Source organism: Pseudopipra pipra, chromosome 6 (genome assembly GCF_036250125.1).
Source record: "Pseudopipra pipra isolate bDixPip1 chromosome 6, bDixPip1.hap1, whole genome shotgun sequence".
Classification (NCBI taxonomy): Eukaryota; Metazoa; Chordata; class Aves; order Passeriformes; family Pipridae; genus Pseudopipra; species Pseudopipra pipra.
In genome coordinates this window covers 12526480-12547225 of record NC_087554.1, presented here as the reverse complement: position 1 = coordinate 12547225, position 20746 = coordinate 12526480, and the positions used below count along the sequence as shown (strand labels likewise).

Genomic DNA, 20746 nt, shown 5'->3' with positions numbered 1-20746 from the left:
TGTGGCTTGTTCCACTGCTAAGAACACAAACAAAGCCCAAGCCCTTCAGATGACAGAGTGGGCCTTCATATGAGTTTATAAAGCCCTACTTGGTAGAGGAGGCCTAATCCTGCAGGTCCAGGTAAAAATAATGAGGAGTGCTGGTTGCTTCATATTCTGGGAAACAAGACCATTTACAAATAAGTCCATAAATAAAGAACTTAGGAGAGGATTTTCAAAGTACCTTGTGTTGAAAATCTTTTTCTCCTAATATATCGCAGTTGCTGAAGGCATCCCAGGCTAAAGTTGAAACAACACCAGAGTGCCTGTTTTCTCACCAAACTGTTTTTACATTTGTTTTCCACAGACAAGGGAACATTGATACTAAAAAGGAATCAATGCCTTGAAAGATTTGTACCATTTTTTTTTCTGCAGCAGAAACTCCAGACGCTACATGAGAGATAGTTTGGTAAGAATGGAAGAGAAAGCCTAAAAATATTTATAAATTCAGTCTATCAGGAAACTTACATCTGCAGAGAAGTTAGATAGAAGAATTTGCTGTGACCACAGAATCACCATTTGTGGCTCAGGACAAGGGAATTATTACACATTTATCTGTGGCAATCTTGTTACAGTGGTGATGCCAAGGGGGAATTATCATTCAGCAAAATGATCTTCTTCTTTCCCTCTGCTTGTGGTACATTCCCAAGAAACACCGTGCTGCTGTATTTGTCACTGGCTGTGCCTGAAACCGTGGCTGGTATGACTTTAAAAGAATAACATTAGCACAGAGGAATTCTGCCAGCACCCAAATGACTGTTTCTATCCAGGGCCTAAAACATCTGCGCATAAGTAAAATATATATATATGTTATCCATATGTGGATTGAAAGATTTAACAGAGTGAAAACACACAGCCCTAGGAAAATCTTGTTATGTTAAGGGCCAAGTAATCAGCATGTATAAACTAGCATGATTTCATTGACACCAGCGACGTTTTGCTGATTCACATCAGTTGAGGAGCCTCGTCTCATAAGTATGTTTTTCTTTCTGCATGGGAGTTCACCCAGCCCAGAATTAAAGAGTATAACATAATCCTCAGAGAAAAGGGAGAAGATTTTGGAAAGGTAATTCTTTCAATTTAGGGATTCAAGTCAAATTAGAACACACTGAGGATTTCCGAACTGACTCCTACTCAATAGGGAAAACTTTTCTATCAGTTTAGAGAAACTTAAAAGCCTGAAAGACTTTTAGAAAGCCTGAAAGACTGAACTGCCAGTACTGGCCTCCTAGCCAGGGTCTAATGAGAGGAGACAGAGCATGACCTATTATGTCTCAGAGTTTGACTGAATGGAGACTTTTGGCAGATGTGTACTTCTATATAAACTCTGAAATTTTATGGTTGCATAAAACCTTTTTATAGCTAGAAGATATTTGAGTTCATAACACGTGCCTTTCCAGACTAAATCATAATGGCATTCTTGATTATTTTCTATCTTAGTACCAAGTTGCAAAGACGACAAGTTAACATACCTATCTCCTTCCCAAGGTAACTCTGTAACAAAATAATTAAGCAATGGAAGTGGTTGGAGAAAAGGGCTCTCTAGTCGTCATTAATGGCCACAGTCCAAAATCAAACATATCCAGCCATCAAACCTCCATTCTGTTTTGACATTGGATTATGAAGATATGTTGGTCTCACTACTCACTCAATTTTCCTCTTCTCCTCCTCTTTCTAGAAAGTATAGACTCCAGACACCATATAACTTTTTAGAGCTACTCAGGTAATTTTCTAAGCAAACAAATGTAGTTCCATAGGTTTAACCTTCCTCCTTCCCACCCCAGAGCTGCACGTTTTAACCAACCCATGGTCTTGCCTGGGGCCTTGTCTCTGGGAAGACAGCAGCCCCTCATTCCTTCAAGGTCTCCCACAGACCCTGCTCAGGGCAGCAGTGCAAATGATCATGACCCACCTCTTCATGGGTGTATCCAATTTCCATATTACTTCCTCCCTGTTAAAACAGGAGACAGGTGCCCTAGGGAGACATGTTTGAACATTTACTTAAGCTCGTCACTGAAGTAAAATAGCATCCTATGGAATGCTATTTGCTTTGAGACTGCTTTGGGAGGACAGAAATTTTGTGTGCTTATAACTAATGAGTACAGTGCAGGCAGCTGGAGTGGAGCCCAGGAGTTCTGAAATGCAGGACCTCTATCCCTGCCATTGGGAACTACTTGGAGTCAGAGCCGTCCCGCTTTCTCACTTTTGCCGTACTAAAACAAAGTAACTAATACCATGTTTTCTCATCTTGGGCATGAGGGAGGACAGATTCTTTAAAATAATGATTTTAATTCACAGTACTTAAAAATAGGCTCTTAACTCTATATGCTGGCATCTAAATAAAAGCAGCCTGACTTTGAGAGGTGCTAAGCATTTGCACCTCCTAGCAATGTGTACACGAGCTGTTTTAAAGATCTCCAAAGATACAGATTTTCTTCCCTGCCAATACCATTTCTCTCTCCTTCAATATAATTTTATAGGCCATCCATTTTGACATTACACCAAATTAACACTAAAAACACACCTACCACTTTGGATGGAGCTTTTCAGAACCCACTCCTCACAACGCACAAGGCAGGATGCCTCCTTTGTGTCACAGAGAAGTTCACATTTAACTTCAAACATTTGCACAAGTCACGGAGAATTCATTTGACTTCTGTGTTGTCCCGAACAATGACATTTTCCTGAATCGGGGACAAAGAAAATCATTGGAAAAGCAGTGACAGCAGAATAGATCATGTTTATGCAGTTTAGCAGGGGCATCTGTTTCTCTAAATGAGACCCCAAAAGAAAAATAATAACCAAGAAAAAAATTTGTTCAGTAGGGTTTGGAAAAAAAAAAAATCAAAACCAGAAAAATTTCCTAGCCCTTTTGGATGAATCAGCCTATGGAGTCAGGAATGCTAAAGAAAAAGGAGAGTGCATTGCTGTGAACTTGTCTGAGCTTTTATATCTCTTCCATTAGGTAATTTTCAAGTAATGTTGATTTAGCAGTTTCAGTTTCATTCAGAAGAGGCTAAACAATGTTAGATGTTAAAGTCTTCCTTTCAGGTTTGCTTTACAATTCTCTACTGCTCTTTCTACTCTTAAGCCTGTGCTCCAATATATAACCAGTTATATATTCCTTATTAAAAATGTACAATGTTTCAGAAAATTGAAATAGTTTTCAAAATCATCCCCCATTGGTAATTCTGCATTTGATTGTCAAAAATGTTAATCTTTTCTCAGGCCTGAAATTATGAGCCAGCTTTATTGGTCAAAGGCCATAATAATTTGAGCTCTTATTTTATAAACTCATTTCTGCCGAGTGATATCCTGATAGGAGCAAGAATAATAAATCACAAACATGTCCCCCAAGATTGCATTGTAAATGTCAAACTAGACAGGAAATTGTAATTAAAGAAAGGAAATTGCTACAAAGAAGCACTTGATTTTAAAATGAGCTAAGCACAGAATTTTCTAAGCATTTAATTATAGACCAATTTCAACTGACTGCTTTGCTTTTGCAGTCATATTTCTTATTATAACTGTTCTACATAATAACCAAATCTCCGTGCTTACTCTGGTCAGGAGTATTACTACATAACACTGCATTAGCACGAGGATTACTAACTTTACAGGAACTATTATCACGTTTTAGTGTGATGGACAGCAATATCAGAATTTTAAATCAGTGACAATCTGATTTTAGCTCAGCAGCCGAGTGGATGTCTTTTCATAACAGGAACTGCACCTCTTGGCACCTCACTCTTAAGCAAGCAGCAGGACCAGTTCTGAAACACCTGGACTGACAAACGCCTGGGTGAGTGATTAATGTGGTCAGGGTCAGACACTCTGCCATCACAAAAAAATTCATGTTATCCAGGAAGGCTGCTGTGGTTCCTATCAATCTAGACAGAGCCTTTCAGTGCCATAAAACAGGGTGCTATTTACTTCCTCTCCAATGCATATAAGTCAGAAAAGAAAGGATTTAGGGGAGAAAACAATATGTTCTAGTAACACTAGACTAGCAAACCACTTAAATATATGGGTTGTTGTGTGCTAAGCAACTCAGTACAGCCTTTTTGAGCCCTAAATTCTGCTATTGACCCTTTGTTTTTTAGTGATCTTCTAGTTCAAGAGAGTTAACAGGCCTTAAAAACCCTTCTTTCCATCTTCCCGGCCAGACTCAGGAGTTAATCCTCATCTTCCCAACCATTTTTTTCTGCTTCTTGTCAATACCACAGTGGTATAAGGGGTAGGACTGAAGTGCACAGTTCTCCTTTTCTTTAGCATAGCCTAAAACTTTACTGGAACTAAAATATACTATATACCAGCACACTGTATCTTTTTTGATTTGAAAAGACAGACATGGAGGAAAACTTTTCTACAAGGCTGAAGCTGGAGAAAATCTTGTTACACTGAATCCTCATTAGGACTAGCAAAATTCACTCAATACTTGACACTGCATATTTCCAACTAGTAAGGAATAAATCAAGATGCAGATGCAATCATTTGTACCCATAAGCTGACTGCAGTGGAAATATTATGCTGCTGCAGGAGCAAGATGGAATTGGGTAAAGCCTAGTCAACTGGTAGATACTTACCAACCACAGAATTTACTTGTTGCCTCGTGAATCAATATAGTGACCTAGAATTTAACTACTCAAACATTTAGGAGAGCAAGGTTAATAGAAGCTTTCTGATCTTTTACTTTCCTAGGGAATAAAAACCATTAGACGGGATGAAAACAGTGTCGCAACAGAAACAGCATTTTCTTCAAAGTGTGGATATGTAATTGTAATGTAACATAGTCATCATTTGGCACAGGGTCTAAAGACCTCTTAAGTAGAATGGGGTTACATTCTGAAGTATAACATGCAAAAGAACTCAATCTAATATGTGTGTCTGATAAAGTAGAGGTCCTGGAGCCCAGCATAGTTTACTTGCAGATTTCGTCAGTAACCAGAAGTCAGGTGGAATGAGTGGACACAGAGAAACTGCTAATATCAAAGGGAAAATTGCACTGGTTTTTTGGAAAGAGGTGTAAAGAAATAGGGCCAGTCAAATAGATGTGTCTTGGCAAGAGAACATAAAAAAAAAACAAAACAAAAAAAAACAGTGTGAAAAAAGCAGCAAATGTTTTGAGGTTGCTTTCGTTAGGAAGAACTGTTGAATTCAAACTAAATAAAGACGTTGTGGGTCACGTACTGTGCATCACCCATGAGATATGATTGTACAAAAAGGAGAGAGTGGAGCATCTGTGAATAGGAGGTGCTAAAAGAATAGGATAAAAGAGGAGCCAATAAATGAAGAGTAAATCATTTGTGGGAATCTATGTGGATGAGGACATAGATGGAGAAGACCAAAGGGTTCCATAATGAAGCAGAACCTTTGAAGAACAGATTCCATTGAGAGATGGAAAACCTAAAAGGAAGAATGAAAGAGTGGATGTAAGGAAACAAAAAGAGAACGAGTGCTATTCTTTGGTAAGGTCTGCAGCAAAAAGGCAATATTTGCCCCCATGCCAGCCAGCAGGGCACATGGCTGGGCCAGCATGAACAACACATTTGTGACTGAACAAAACTTCTCTTTTCTGGAGTCTGTACACTGCTCTCCTGCTGAATCTGTATGTTGGCATTGCACATCGAACAACAGCAAGTTGATAGAGATGCCACAAAACTTATTTTTGGGGTCAGAGTGAATAAATATGTATCTATTTCCACTGAGCAGTATGTGAAGTAACGGTGACTGCAGAGGAGCTGAGGAAAAGGAGGATGGAGATGATGCTGTGATTGAATAAACAGCACAGAAAATAATCGTGTCTAATAAAACATGCTCTTACAAATGCACCTGGAGAATTGTTCTGCTTTACACAGTTTTCCTCATTATTTCCTATTTCTCTTTTCCTTCATGGTTATGGCTTTGCCACAGAAGTGGCATTACTAACATTGTGCTTAAATCCTCTCAAGTTAGTTTGAAACCCGGAAGAGAGTGACAATTTTTTGCAAAATCATAAATTAAGCTTCTTAGAATGACTGAATTACTTGGTAGAGCATTTTATTACCATTAGAGAAAGGCTGCCCTGGCCAGGCTGTACCCTGTGTTCAACAGGGTTCAGGCACTCTATGGGATGGTGCCAGCATTAAGGTCTGGGTTATGATGAGATTCGGGCCAACAGTCAGATGTTGCTTCAGATAAGTCTTCCTTCAGCTAAACCCAACAGTTTTGTCACTTCATCTAATCGTTATTACTTTATTTCTTGTGCATTTCTCATTTCCCCTCTGCTTACACTTACCTTTTATATCTTCCTGTGGTAAATTCAACCTAAATCTGACTGAATATTTTTTTTTTCAGAGATGTCATTACCCATGTTTAATTCAATAAATAATGTGAATAAAACCATTTCCCTGCTTGCTATCAGTGACAGCATGGCTTGAAACAGGCACGAACAGTGGCGGAGATGGCAGGATGTGGCTGGCACCTGGGGGTGATGGCACAGGGGATTCTCAGCACCCAAAAAAGGGCTTTTCAAAGAGCAGAAAAGCTGCTGCCTGCCCACCCTTGCCTCTCTTGTACTCCAGCCCCGGGCCACCCCATGCAGACATGTAGCACTGCCACCTGATAAGCATCTTGTCTCTCTGGAAAGCAATATTTCCTGATTACTGGTGAGCTTCTAGTGGCACGGACAAATTTATTTTGGGAAAAAGAAATACAGTCTGGCGTCCCACTCTTGAAAGGCTACTCACCTCACGCAAGGTTTCCATAACAGTAAGGTCAGGAAAGCAACACATCTCTTTGACAGGAAGATAGCACAATACATTTTCTGGCTCTATTACACCGTCTCCATGCAATCTGGACACAGCACTTCATGACTCGTTTGCCTCAGTTTCTCATTTGTAAAAATGAAGACAGAAATCCTTCTCTTCTGTTTGGGCTCTAAGATCCTGTGGGTACAGGCACAGTCTCAAATGAGGTTTTACAGCACACAGTCAAGCAGGAGCTATGTCTTACTGAGGGCCTTGCTCCATTTTAATATAAACTTGAAACTTGTGTTACTGAAACTCTATTTATATTTGTCATAGTATTCATTAAGTTGTTAGAAATATCAGGTGACGTTATTAGTTACAAAATTTGCAACCAGCACCTTAAAAACAATATATATCAAAAGGGGAAGACGTTTAAAATGCCTCCCAAGCACTTCAGGAGGATCTCTGCTTTTGTTGCCCCTGTGTAGCACTCTCACTCCCCCCCACTGCCAGCATGCTGATATATGCTGGGATCATCACACAAACACATATTTATACTTCAGCTTAATAAAATGGCTTTTTTTATAACCTGCAGTCTTAGGTACTTGCCATCAGGAAAGCACGCTCGCAGGGGAAGGATCCAGAATTACTTGGCAGGTATCGCTAACATAGCACAGGGAGTTATTAGTAGCAGCAGATTGTTGTGAATGTGCAGAATCAAGTCAGAGACGCAGTAACATATAAAATGTATATGTACACACACACACAGAGTGAGGGCATTTAAAAAGCCAATGCAATGGCAAAGCTTCTTCCAGTGCACAGGGAAGGGAATTGCTCTGTTTATTGCCATCAGTGCCCCTGTGAATCACAACCCATATCATTGGAGCAGATCAAAGGCCACAGCTTTAATTCCTCAGGAAAGTCCCACATCAGAACACACAGTCAAAATTTCAGGCAAAGGAAAATTTCCAACAAATGAAAATATCTAACTATATCAAAGTAACTTTTTAGGATATAGTCCCAGTGCTTCCTTTCAACCAAACACTTCATATCCCGTGAAAGCACTTCAGCCTTATAAAAATCAAACATAATGATCATTTTACAAACATCGTTATCAAAATCAGCTTGTTCCCTCAAATTTTTTGAGGCTGCTAAATCTCTATTTTCCATCATGAAGGCTGTAGTGCTCTGTCACTTCTCAAATGCTGCATCAAAAAATATTTTAAAACAAAACCCATTTTGTCTTTCCTGCACTCCTTTTGTTCCCTAATCAGTAACAGAAATAATCAAATTGGTGAGCAAGGCCTGGCCTTGTGTAATAGTTCTAGTATGTTCATACCAGGGGTAAAAGAAATCAGGGCAAAATTTTGTGTTAAAGCATCAGTTCAAAGCATAGAGCGATAAGACCCAGGATAGACACTTGGGATAGACAGATCCATAGATTTTGTTGACTAAATGCTAAAATCACCCTGAAGGAAATGCTGTTCTATGAGAAGCTTGTAGGATTTAGAAATCAGGAGGAAATTCTTTATTGTGAGGGTGGGACACACTGGCACAGGTTGCCCAGATAATTTGTGGATGCCCCATTCCTGGAAGTGTTCAAGGCCAGGTTGGATGCAACCCTGAGCAAGCTGGTCTAATGAAAGGTGCCCCTGCCCAAGGCAGGGGATTGAACTAGATGATCTTTGAGGTCGCTTCTAACCCAAACAATCCTATAATTCTATAATTTATCCAGGATCTCCTGGGAATCTAATGAAGCTGATGCATAACTGGCAGGTTCATTAACAACAACATAAGTTACTCAATAGCCCTTACTGGTTCACTTCTACTAGTTTTACTAGGACATGTCTTTATTCTGTGACTTAAAGTCCCCAGATCCACAGGTTGGAAAGTCACATCACTGTGGTCTGAGGGACACAGGCATAATTATCATCTGGGCCATCACTGGTGGGAAACGTGTCATGTGTGTCTTTCTGCTTAGGGAGGGGTAGTTTCAGTCTTTCTGCTGTCCTACCTGAACATGAAACGGCAAGAAATCCAGAAGATCCCAAGTCTGTATGGAAAATTAACAGTCAGGCTACAGGGAAGCTAGCTCAGAACTTGAGAGTTCTTTTTCACAAAGCTACTGAGCTCAACTAGATATGAAAAAAAATCTTGGAGATGATGCTGCCTACATATGCCATAAACAGATGCAGAGTTGGATTTTGTCCACATATCATGAACATTTAAAACTCAGTAGAGGCAGGATATGCAAACAAAGAGGGAAGCTTTGTGTATTCACTCATACATTGACTTATAAAATTCAAGCTGATGGGTCATAAAAATATTTGAAGATGTTTACATGAAAATTTCACTTTGCTTGCAGCAGTTTCAGCAGCCCAGTCTCCCCATGTATTATTAAGGCAACCTTTTCCACAATGAGTTGCAAAATGACATTGCTCAATTCTAGAAGATTTGGGCCGGTTATACAGCGTGCCATGTGAGAAGGCTTCAGAACTCCTTCTCACTGGTGCCTTCTGCAAACAGTAAAGAAGAACTTGGCACACTCTCTGGCTACGGGAATGCCTACACCTGACTTAGAGAGTGGGAGGTGGTGCCCTGTGCTGAGCTTCTCCTGGGTGCTGCTGTGCCACTGCACAGCACAGAAGAAGCACCTCTGTGGCAGGTACAAGTTCTATACCATGTTGCTTTGCATCAGGAAAAGGCAATTTGAAGAAATCACACCAAGAGTGAGGCCTGGTGAGGTGAGGCTGGTGAGGTGTACAGTGTGGCTTTGGAGGAGCAGGCAGAAGCAAAGGTGGCCCTACAATTCAGACAGAGCCAGTGGCAACCTCAGGAGTCCCTGTAAAGGCACCTCGGTTTCTCAGAGAGGACAAAAGTTGTGCAGCCAAGCGTGAATCAAAATGACCACTTTGAGAAAAATCTTAATTTCTTATTTTTTGTTCATTCCAAACGTGAATGAAGAATCAGAAATTTTCCCTAAGACAGCTATTTCCAGAGAATTCTCCTTTGGAGAACCCCATGGGGCGTGTGTCACACACACATCGACACAAAGACATGAGCGGGTGGGGATCGTGGCAGAGCACAGAGAGCAGCCCAGCCCTTGTGGGGGCTAGAAAGCCAAGGCAGCTCGTAGCCCACCAGCTGGGCGGACATGGGGAGCTCGGTGAGCCCAAGGATGTGTGCAGCTCCACAACCCCAGCAGTGGGAAGGCAAAGTGCCAGCTGCTCAGGCAGCCTGGGGAGGTCAGCAAGCCTCCAGGCAGCCTTGTCAGTGATCCCAGGAATTTGCCAGGGGCTGCCCATTATGTCAGGCTTTGGCAAAGTAGGGTGGGCATGTTTACAGGCCAGGGCTTTTCTTCTCCAGAACCAGCCTTTCCCAAACAAAGACTTCTTCACTGGCAAGCTGCAAGGGCAGAACCCTTCTCTGAGCCCCAGGCCCGCAAATGCCCCGCTGTAATCACCATTTTCCGGCCATTCTGCATCATCCTCTGACCTTTCTCTCACCCTGGAAAGGGCAGCTTTTCAGAGGGGCTCGATGAGGGCCCGGGAGCATTCCATCCCAGCCATGGCACAGAGGCAGTATCCCTGCTCTCCCTCTGCCAGAGCTCCCAGCAGAGTGGGGCTGCTGCTCCCTCAGAGTGCCCTGCACTGGGCAGCCTCAGTGTGAGTCCCATGGACTGCAATGAACGGCTCAGGTCCCACAGGCTGGCCCTCACCATGCAGCAGTACCTGCTGTCGGTTTAGCAGACTCCAGTAAGAGCAAACATTTCCCAAAATGCACCTCTCATTTACATATAAAAAATCTAAAATGAAACCTCTAGGAAGGCGGTGCCAGCAGCATCCATATCACTAGATACAATCCAGACAATTCCTACAATTAATGAACTGGGAAAATTACAGGTAAAATAAAAATGACCGTGTGAAAAAGACCTTGAAAGGCATGAAACAGACAATGAGATTTTTCTACTTTTTATTTCTCTTTCCCTCCCTTCCCTAACTACAGTTTTATGCATAATTGTTTGGTCAGTTTGTTCTTCCCTGAAACTTTTACTGAAATGGATTAGGTAAACCATGCTCTGAAACAGATTGAAAATGGAAAATATGTAAATATATAGCATATAACTTATAAAACTGTATATATATGTGTGTGGGTGGGTGCTGGAATAAAAAAGCGACTGTTACTTGCTGGTAGAACAACATATCAACAACTGTTGGAGCTGACTTGAAGGTTAAATATTAGGAAAGAATCCAATTTCTCTTGTCTATTCAGCTCAGCGGTGTGTTAGATTGCGGTTGGAGTGTGCTTATGGAGTGTGGGATATGAAGTAGGCTAATCAATCCCTGCTGCTTCATTCTCAGGTTCTTCTTATATCAGGTCCCTGCCCTCAGGCAGCCTTCAGCTTTCCAAAAGCCAATTCCATACAAATAAAAATTGCGACCTGCAGCTAGAGGGTGAAGCTGAGTTTCCCCCTTGTGATTAATCTCTTCTTGGGTGGCTTTCAGGAAAAAAAAAAAAAAAGAAAGAAAAAAAAAAAAGGAAAGGGAAAAAAAAAAAGGAAAGAGAAAAACCATGCATGCTGCAGCCCTGTGAAAGAGTTTTCCTATTGAATGAGCCCAGTGCTCTGGAGCCAGCTTATCAAATGAAAGAATTCATTTTTTTTAACAGTGCCTCGTGTTGACATTGAGAAAATGAGCTATCAAACACTATGATTAAACTTCAGCTGCCATAATTGTCGTCCGAACAACTGCATGGTGGAACTGAAAAGCATTTTTTTTTAACCAGCTCTATATGGTTCACCAGTAATACTCAGTTTAAAAGGTTGTTGCTGCTAGCAAGAGAAACAAGGCTTGAAATTAACTTTTTCCAATCCATAGACAAAATTAAACATAGGTATTTGAGTCACACAAACAACAGGTAAATCAGATGTGTTTTAAATTTCATTTTTAGTCATTTTATCTGCCAAGGGGTAGCTCCAGCATATTAAAATATCTGAACATTTTCTTGTTTCACTGCATCTGACTGGATTGGTCCTGCTTTTTATTTTGAGAAAGACAGATAGACAGACAAAAAGAAGTATAAGGAATAAATACTCTATTTGGTCTAAACGGGGGTAGATAGAGGGAAATCTAAGATTTGTGGAACATTTTCCCTGCAATTTAAAGTTTTGATATGAGCAGGGGACAATCTAAACCACAATTGCCACCACACTGCATGCAATTATTGCTCAGTCTCCTTTCTGGCCTGAACTAGTGCATTTGTTCAGTTGAGGCTTACAGGGATACTAAGTATTTTATATTGCTGAGTATTCTACATTAATTCTCAGCAACCTTATTACGTATATCCTCAAGAGACTGTGGCTCATCAAGGAGGCTGGAGAAGTCCTTCGGGAAGTTGGTTAGAGGCAGGATATCTCAGGAAGGTGACACCCCTGGTGACAGCAGCCCTCTGGACAAATGTCATTCTTTGGGAAATGAGCTGTTGCACAATTAAATCTCTACTTAAGATTATTAAAAAAAAATCAAACACTACGGGACGTACAGTGCAGTGAACATGAAGGAAATAATGATGGGGAATAACTGAGGGCCAGATTAGGAGAATATGAACAGTTTAATCTGGAATATTTCTTTGCCCCTTTTCTGGGCTCGTTTGGAATGAGTCTCTGGGCTCCCTCCAGAAGGAAGGATGCGCAGGAAGAAGGGAAGGGGACCTATAAATCAGGATGTGGATGAGACTGAGGATGTGGCGGTTGCCGAGAAGGAAGAGTTAGCTTCCCCAGGCAGTGCTCTAGCCCCTGTAACCAGCGCTGCCCACCACTAGGTGTCCGCCCCGGCCCCGCTGGACCATCGCCGCTCTCAGCGTCTCTCTCCAACTCGCTCCTCCTCCCTTCAAATTAATGTCGCATTATTTTTAGAACATAAATGCTTTTCCACACCTCCTCCCCTCCGTTTCCACCTTACCCTACCTACTCAAGCAGGTATTTTTTGTGAAAGTCAGTTATATAACCTGATCATCATTCTGTTTCCTGAGCATATGGGAATAACATTTTGAAATAACAATAACATTTTTATCATTTTTAGAGTCTCGTGCACTCTGAGCTTTACTTTATCCCTTTCCAAGAGTAAAGCTCATAATGTCTGGGGCTTGTTCAGGACACTCAGGGGTTGAGGTTATTGCTTGCAAACCGATTTCATGATCTCAGTAGAGCAGTTGGAGGAGCAGTGAGGTGCAAGATGACTTAGACATGGGTAAGAGTTAGGAGCTGAGCTGAAGAGATAGGGACAGCTTCCAGAAAAACAAGTTTAGCAACAGATTGGATGTTGTTGATGAAAAATAACACAGGTCTGCAAACTAGGGAATGGTATTTGCTCCATTAAAAAAAAAAAAAAGGAAAAAGAATTTGTGCATATAAAACTAAGAAAACTGAAATCACTCAGATCTGTTACTTCCATGACACCTTCAACAGCTCCTTTAGCAACCCAGTTCTGGATTTTTCCCACCTGCTGGACTGCACACACTAAGTTATTATTGCAGGGTTGCTTATGCATGCTGAGCTGCATTCCCATGTTTGCTATTTGTAGGGTCACTCAGACATGCTGTCTGGATTATGACTATTTTCAAGCATCCTGAGCTGCTGGAAATGATTCATTTATCTGAAGCAACAGCAAAGATATTTGTCTGAGAAACAAAGATATGAAAAAGGTACTCTAAGCCAAACTTTGGGCCAAGCTACAGAGGCACTGGGCAACACATTATTCATTCATCATAAGCTTTGCAATATGAGAATGGCAAAGTTATAATCAATTAAGAAAACAGAGTCTGACACTGCAATACTCTTAGCTTAAGGAAACCAAATAAAATATCACAGCTTGTTCAAAACACTTATTTTGAAATCACAGTATAAATAAGAGGTATAAACACATATCCTTTCAGCTAGGTTTTGGGTGAACTGTCTGATCTATTTGCTGCTGTGCAGAAACCTAAATTAGCTTTTAAGATGAGCCTTTCATAAAAGGCCTTGGAATTCTCTCTTATTCCTCATTTCCTACATTTGAAATGTTTTGATTTAAAGAATCCAGTCTGTTGTTCCTGTAATAAACTCAACATTTACAAAGAGATGAACCTAGTATGGTCACCTTTAGAAAAGGACACAATTTTGATCTTACTCTCGGGAAATCTTATTGAGTACCACTGCAAGTGAATTCCAGGCAGTATTGGAGACGGGGGTAAACACTGAGGCAGCACACCTACAGGCTGTTTTGGCTTCAGGTTGTTCTTTGACTAGAAAGAAAATGTGGAATTTGGACTAGCTGATCCCTAGAAAGGGGACCCCTGGCTCCTCTGTACTTGGAAACTGTTCCTGAAGACACCAGCCTGCAAGGCTTTTCTCTAGGTGACAGAAGTGCTGGGCTTTAACTCGCACACGTTGTGCTAAAACAGCAATAAAACTGTGACAAACTGACAAAAGCAGGTCAATTCACAGCTCAGGCTGACACCACTTTTTCAGCCCATATTGGTCGGTTACCAATCAAATTTCAGGTACGGGAGAGAGAGTGGAAGAAAGAGGCAGCACTGAGACACACCAGGTTATGGCAATTGTGGCTCACTTAGGGGCCCACGCAGATCCACCTCTTCTGCTCTGCTTTTTGGCAGCCCTCACCACTGCAGGTATGTGTGTGATAACTGTTGGGAGAAACCCTTGGAGACACCCACAAACCAGGGGAATTGGGCTGTGGAGGGCCTCGTGCTCACAACTTCCCCAGGCACTGGTTAGACTAAGGCCTATTAAGATATTCCCATGAACATCAGTACCTGAGGATCTCTCACGTGTGGGGTTGCTTTTCTTTGCCATCCTTTCCCACAATCCCAAGGGAAGGAAACTATTCATACAAGACAGTATTTCTGCTTTTAAGCTAGCACATTCATCCACTGATGCTTCTTTTCTCATTGTGTTCAAACTTCGGTAAAATTAATACTTTACAGTAAAAAACAGAGCTAATCATATCATTGCTGCATGAGAATAGCTATGACTGACAACCTTTCTGAAAACACAAGTCCATGACTCAGTGCACACAACACAACTTGTGAAGGGCAAAATGAAAACTGCCTGGAAAATAACGTCAAAGTAGAAGAGGAAAAATAATACACAGGATAAGAGTATAATAGATAGACAAAAACCTTGCTAAACCCCCAAACACCATCTATTCTCCTGCTACAGATTGTTCAGAGGAAAAGATTCTTCACCCTTACATTCAGATTTAACTACATTTTCTATGCATTTTTACTTTTAATGCAATTTTGTTTTGCCCTGTTGCCTATAGAGAAATTACTTGTATTCATAAAGTGTCTTTTATCCTTTTGCATTACCAAAATCAACTGTCTTGGCCTTATGAGCTCCTCTTTATCAGAAATGTAGGAGTGAGGGCTGGACCTTGGCATTCAGGACCAGCACTGGATCTCTGAGTCCAATCTGAGTATGGCAGGCTTAACACCACATAATTCTTCTCATAAATTTACTTTCTGATTGGGAAACACGTCACACACTATGGCTGCTGCTATGAAATAATAACAAATAAATCCAAGGAGTCTTTTGCCTTTTTAAGGCAAAAATATAACAAAAGTTAAACAGCTCCTCTCAATTAAACAATGACTGAAACCCATGGTAGCTTCCTTCATACAAGCCCAAGGCAAAGTTCAGAAAAGTAGCTTGCTTAATCCAAGGGACACCAATTACTTATCCTTCTTTCCTCGACTCATGCAATCAACTCAGTCATCAAACCTCTTCCTTTCACAATGAGCAGGAGTTTGGGGGTGGTTGTGGGGAATAAACCTTTATTTTGTTTAACCTGATTGATACTCCAAGTAGATACTCCAAGTAGAGTAGGTTGATACTCCAAGCAGATAAGGTAAAAAACAGGGCTAACCTCCTTCCCACCAAGCTTTCAGTGGCATTTATGCTGATGTTTCTATCAAAATACCAAGCAAAAATCATCTCAGCTTACAAAGAAAAGCAATAATTAGCACTTACTTTGTCTTCTCTCCCTTTCAGGAAAGCTGAACCAGGTGGAGCCACTGTCCTAATATGGCAGTCCAAGGTCTGGGAAACAGAGCCTGGTAGTACCTGAAATAAAATAGTTGCAAAGTTCTCAGAAAGGCAGTTCAGCCAGCTGTTGCCACCAGAGACTTCTGGAGTTCCAGAGGCCGGGCACAGAGTGAGCAACCAATGGATGAATCCTTCAAGGGAAAGTAGAGACATGGCTGAAGACATCGAGAGCCAGACGTACAAGTGCTTCAGTGATATTTACTCTCTGAGTTCTGGGAATGAATTGTGATTACAAATAGTCCTTTCAATGCTGCTCAGCAGGTACAAATATAAGGTGAGTCAGTTTTCATCTCAGCTGAAACAGAGAGCTGAAACAGAGAAAAGTACTAAAGACATAGTTCCAAGTGCTCTGACAGTGTATGTAATTGCAGTTATACTGGTTTTAACAGAATTTCACCTATTTACATGAGCTGTGTGTAGGTGTGCTTGTCCAAGTGGTTTTCCGTGGTCAGGAGCCTAATAGGCTTTCATTATAATTGCAGCTGGCAGCATTGCCAACTCTTAATGCTGCCTGACACTTCCCAGCAATTCCAGGTTGCTTTTAATTTTGCCAAATATTACCAATTCAGGCTGGAATTGGTATCCTGGATATGTACCACTTTGTTAAAACTATCACCAAAGCCTAGTGCCCCTTCCAAGAATGAAATTAAAGAAAAATATAGTGTTTTACCTTTGTTCAATACATATATATACTCCCATTATATTTCTGTTTGGTTTCTACCACCTAACAGCAATGTTACATTCTTTCCACTATAGATATTTTACAATTTAGCAGAAGGAGAAAAGGAGGGGATGTCCCACTGTTGGAAGTGTGGGCCTTGCTGCCCACTGAAGAGGATTATGTATTGATCTGCTCCTTATCAATTCTCCTCACACTGGAAGGAGTCTGTGTCTTATCTTTCCAGTTGGACTGGATTCCCTCTCATTTGATCACTGGAGGGAAACCTAAACATGGCCAAGGGATGGGAAAAGAGCATCTGGTTCCAGGTTTGTTGAGGACTGTGCAGTGTAAGGTTAGGGCCCTTAGTAAATTATTCATCACCAGTGGTTCACTAAGCTGTGTTAACTGACAGAAATTACAATATATCTCTTAAAACACCCTTGTGATTGGTTATGTTACTATGTAGGAGCATTCTCTCAGCTTTGCAAAAACGTTCCACAGTTCTTCTATGTTTGGCTTTGTTTTCAAGGGGAGAGGGTAAAAATAGACAGTCTGCTAAAACAGATTTTATAATAAACTATTATTCTATAAAGTAATTGGAGAGATTATTAGAGATGATGATTACTTTGCAATTCTATCTAGAGAAATTATACTCAAGGCCTGTCAGCCTGCTTGATGGGATTGCATTTGTAGCCTTTTTTGGGAACCACCAAGTATAGTGGCTGTTTCAAGTCCAGAGAAAGGTAGGTATGTGCTTTGCTAGCCACAGAAGTCTGACCACCTTTTTATTTTGGACCAGACCATCAATGATGTAAATTGATGCAGCTCCACTGGTGCAAAGTTTCGGGCAGCTTTGACAACGTGCCCGTTCGTGCCCCTTCATACCAGTGGAGCTGTGCTCACATCCACTGAGGATGTGGTGATTTGCTTTAAAACATGTATGAAGCATCATTTCCTGGAAATAGTTCCCTTTCACTTTGGGCATTAAAAAAAAAAAAAGTATCCAAAATCATCAAAAAGTAAAAGGAAACAGCAGGGTTGAAGAAAAAAATTGCTTAATTCACCAATATTAGAGTTAGACATAGTTATGAAAGAAAATTTCAAACACGCTTGAATGGAATTTAAGATAAATACAGTGATTAAGATATAGTTAACACAGTAATCTAAAATTTCCCAGACACTTAATGAGTTTGGAGCCACTAAAGCTGCACCAAACACAGGAGACACAATCAGAATCAGAACCGACACATAGCTCAAAATCATCTAAATTATCTCTTTCACTTACATTAGCTAGAAAAACAGTAAACAGTCAATGGGGTATAAGAAGCATAGTCAGGCAGCATCAATGGGCAGCAGACAAAGGCTGGGTCATACAGTATACAGAGAAGAGAGCTTGACCTTTGGAATTGAAATATAGGCATTTTAAGCTCCAGTGGAATGTATCAGAATGGCCTGTTTCAACTTAAATGCATAAAAGGTCAAGGGGAGGTCATATTTGGCTTTGGGTTCATCAGCACAGAGCATATCCCAGCCCTTTCTTTATTCATTCTCATTTAAAAAAAAAAAAAAAAAAGGGTTTTCAAACCTCTCTGGCATGGCATAAATATTCATTCTCCAGGGCCAGATTTTCAGTTGGTGTAAAACAGGATAGCTACATTGAAATAAGGAATCTCTGCCAATTTATACCATCTCAGAATCTGGCCATCCTGTTCACATTCTTTTAAGATTCAGAAATGGCAATTTTAAAACTTTTCCAGGAGCAAATGCTTCCAACAATAATGATGCATGTTGAAATTTGAGACTTTGACATTTAAATTGTCTGGGGTTTTCTTTGAAAGGCATGGCAGGAGGCATCCTCCAGAAGAGCCAAGGAGAGAGTAAATACTGCAACAATCTAGTTTACTGCTTCTCTATGTGTTCACCCTTCAATAGCAGTTTTATGCCTTTTTCAATATTCCCACAATTCTTTTTAGATGGGAAAGAACTTTTCTGTTCCCTTATAAATTGCTTTGAAAACGAAGAAAGACAAAAAATAAAAGGGCCAGTCACAAATGGCACTGGCACTTAAACACAGCAAGGAGAGACCCACTAGATGCAATAGTACCCTGCATCTATAGCAGGGCACTATTCTGATTCTCCTACCAAACCAATTAATTACACAGAAACTAGATGAATACAGGGTGATTGTCCAGAGTCAAATGAGTGGTCATCTTAAAGAAACAAGCATCCACAGTTACTTGAGTATCACTCTCCTTTCTAAAGGAGGTATTTCACATCCTACCTTCTTAGTGCAATAATTTCTAACATATTGGTAAAGGAAAAGTACCTCTTTTTTAGCATAGAGAACCCATTTGAAGAAATAATATCAAACTTCTGCTACCTTGAATAATTATTTTTCTCCTAGAATAGATAATAAATAGGAGTCTTTATTTATTTATTTTCATTCTGAAGAGTTCAGATGACACTATTGAACAATCTTCAGAGACTCTTGGGAAAAACGCAGCCCACCCCAGGTGGCACTGGTTTTCATGTGGCATTTCTTGTCTTTATCCAATTTCACTTCTGTCCCTCAGCATGCAGGACAATCAACACAAAACAGTCGATATTTCTCCATATTGAGACTCAATTCCAAGGGAGAGAATCTCATTTTATATTTTATTTTATTTGTCTGTAATATGCTTATCCTTAAATGAACATTTTAGACACAGATTCCAAATTATGCATTCATTGGAAAGATTAACTCTGATTAACAAATTCATGCTAAACAACTGTGTTTAATTGGATTTTTGTAAGTAGCTAAATGTGAATGCTTCTCAGTTCTCCTATGTGGAAAACAAAACAAAAACTAATCTTAAAATATTTAATGAGGAACAAACTCTGTGTTGCTGACCTATCTTCACTGGTGATGAACCTTTCTTCCTTGCATTGCCCTGCATGCAAAGTTCCCCTAATCTAGTCCTAATAGTGGTTAAAGTTATCTGTCTAATCAAACTAATTAGCACTGGTGAACGGAGACATAATCATAATAGAAAGCAAATGCCAGTTTTACAAAATGAAAACGCCATATGTGCAGTAATTAGTGAACCACACGCACTTTTTATAAATCATATTTATTAGTTCGTAAACAAATCAAATCCTAAATGAAATGAACGTTACCATTAACAAACACCAATGAATAAACAGATACAATGACTGGCCCTGCTGAGTGCATTGTGCAAGGATAGGGAAGGGTACCCCCCTCTTCTCAAAGTTCCCTTAGAGGTGCTCAAGGCTTTTTACAGAGTACTGTGTCGTCTTCTCTAAGTCACAGCATGGATATATTAGCTGATCTAGGGAAGCTGCATTTTGATCATATGGGCTGTTCTTGACTGGAGACCAGATGGTCATAAATTAGGATATTCAGGTTATATCCATGATGAAAAATGTACTACTAATAAGTGCTCTAATAGTGTTCTACAGCAGACCAGGTTTCACCAGAAATTTAATGTGGATTTTGTCAACTTGAATAAATGATGATATAGTACAAACCATATTTAATGGCAATCCTCCCCACCCCCAAAATTGCCAAAACGCAGGACTCTGCTCGGCTTTAAAACTCAAATCCTTTTCCTTTAACTGACAGTGGTCAGGTCATTCCTTAAAGGTGATTATAAAGAAAGACAAAAGAAAAGGATTTGCAATGAGAACATTTCTTGGAGGTTATAAATTCTCCTAAAAACTCAGCTTAAAGGAGTTTCAATTACACATTGATCGCTTCTTTCCCACTAAGAAGCTCAGTATCCAGCTGATAACACCTAGCCAGCAGAGGCACACTTTCAGACTCAACATACAAAGGGCTACTTTATACCTCAGACACACAGCTTAAAGATATAGTATTGGAGATACTAAATATAAAGTATTGGAGGCTTGGTCTGAAAAATCTGACTCAATACGCACAGGAAGACTTAGTTAAAATTAAGGTTTGTAATAAATACCACGTATTATTACATATCTGATCACAGTTTTCATGGCTTTCCTCTCCCACAGGAAATATTGGCAGCAGAAAGATGGTGAACCCGGGTATTTTTGGAGGTACAAAACCTGTTTCATTCCTCTAGCTGTTAAAATAGTCTAATGGCTGAGATCTCTTTTTTACCTTAAGTACTCTTCAATTTAAAAGATCCTGACTATTTCCAAGCTTTGGCCATAAACCAGCTTTCCTTTCTGCTTAAAACA

General features: G+C 40.3%; 1 long non-coding RNA gene across 1 annotated transcript in view; it reads right to left on the bottom strand.

Annotated features, from left to right (window-relative positions):
- Window positions 1–15899, bottom strand: part of LOC135416777 (uncharacterized) — a 28592-nt gene extending 12693 nt beyond the window's left edge. The window contains exons 1-3 of the long non-coding RNA XR_010431715.1: window positions 15796–15899; window positions 6768–6965; window positions 2568–2723 (exon numbers count right to left, since the gene is read on the bottom strand). This is a non-coding gene — a long non-coding RNA (uncharacterized LOC135416777). The remainder of the gene's footprint in view (window positions 1–2567; window positions 2724–6767; window positions 6966–15795) is intronic.
- Window positions 15900–20746: the final 4847 nt, after the last annotated feature.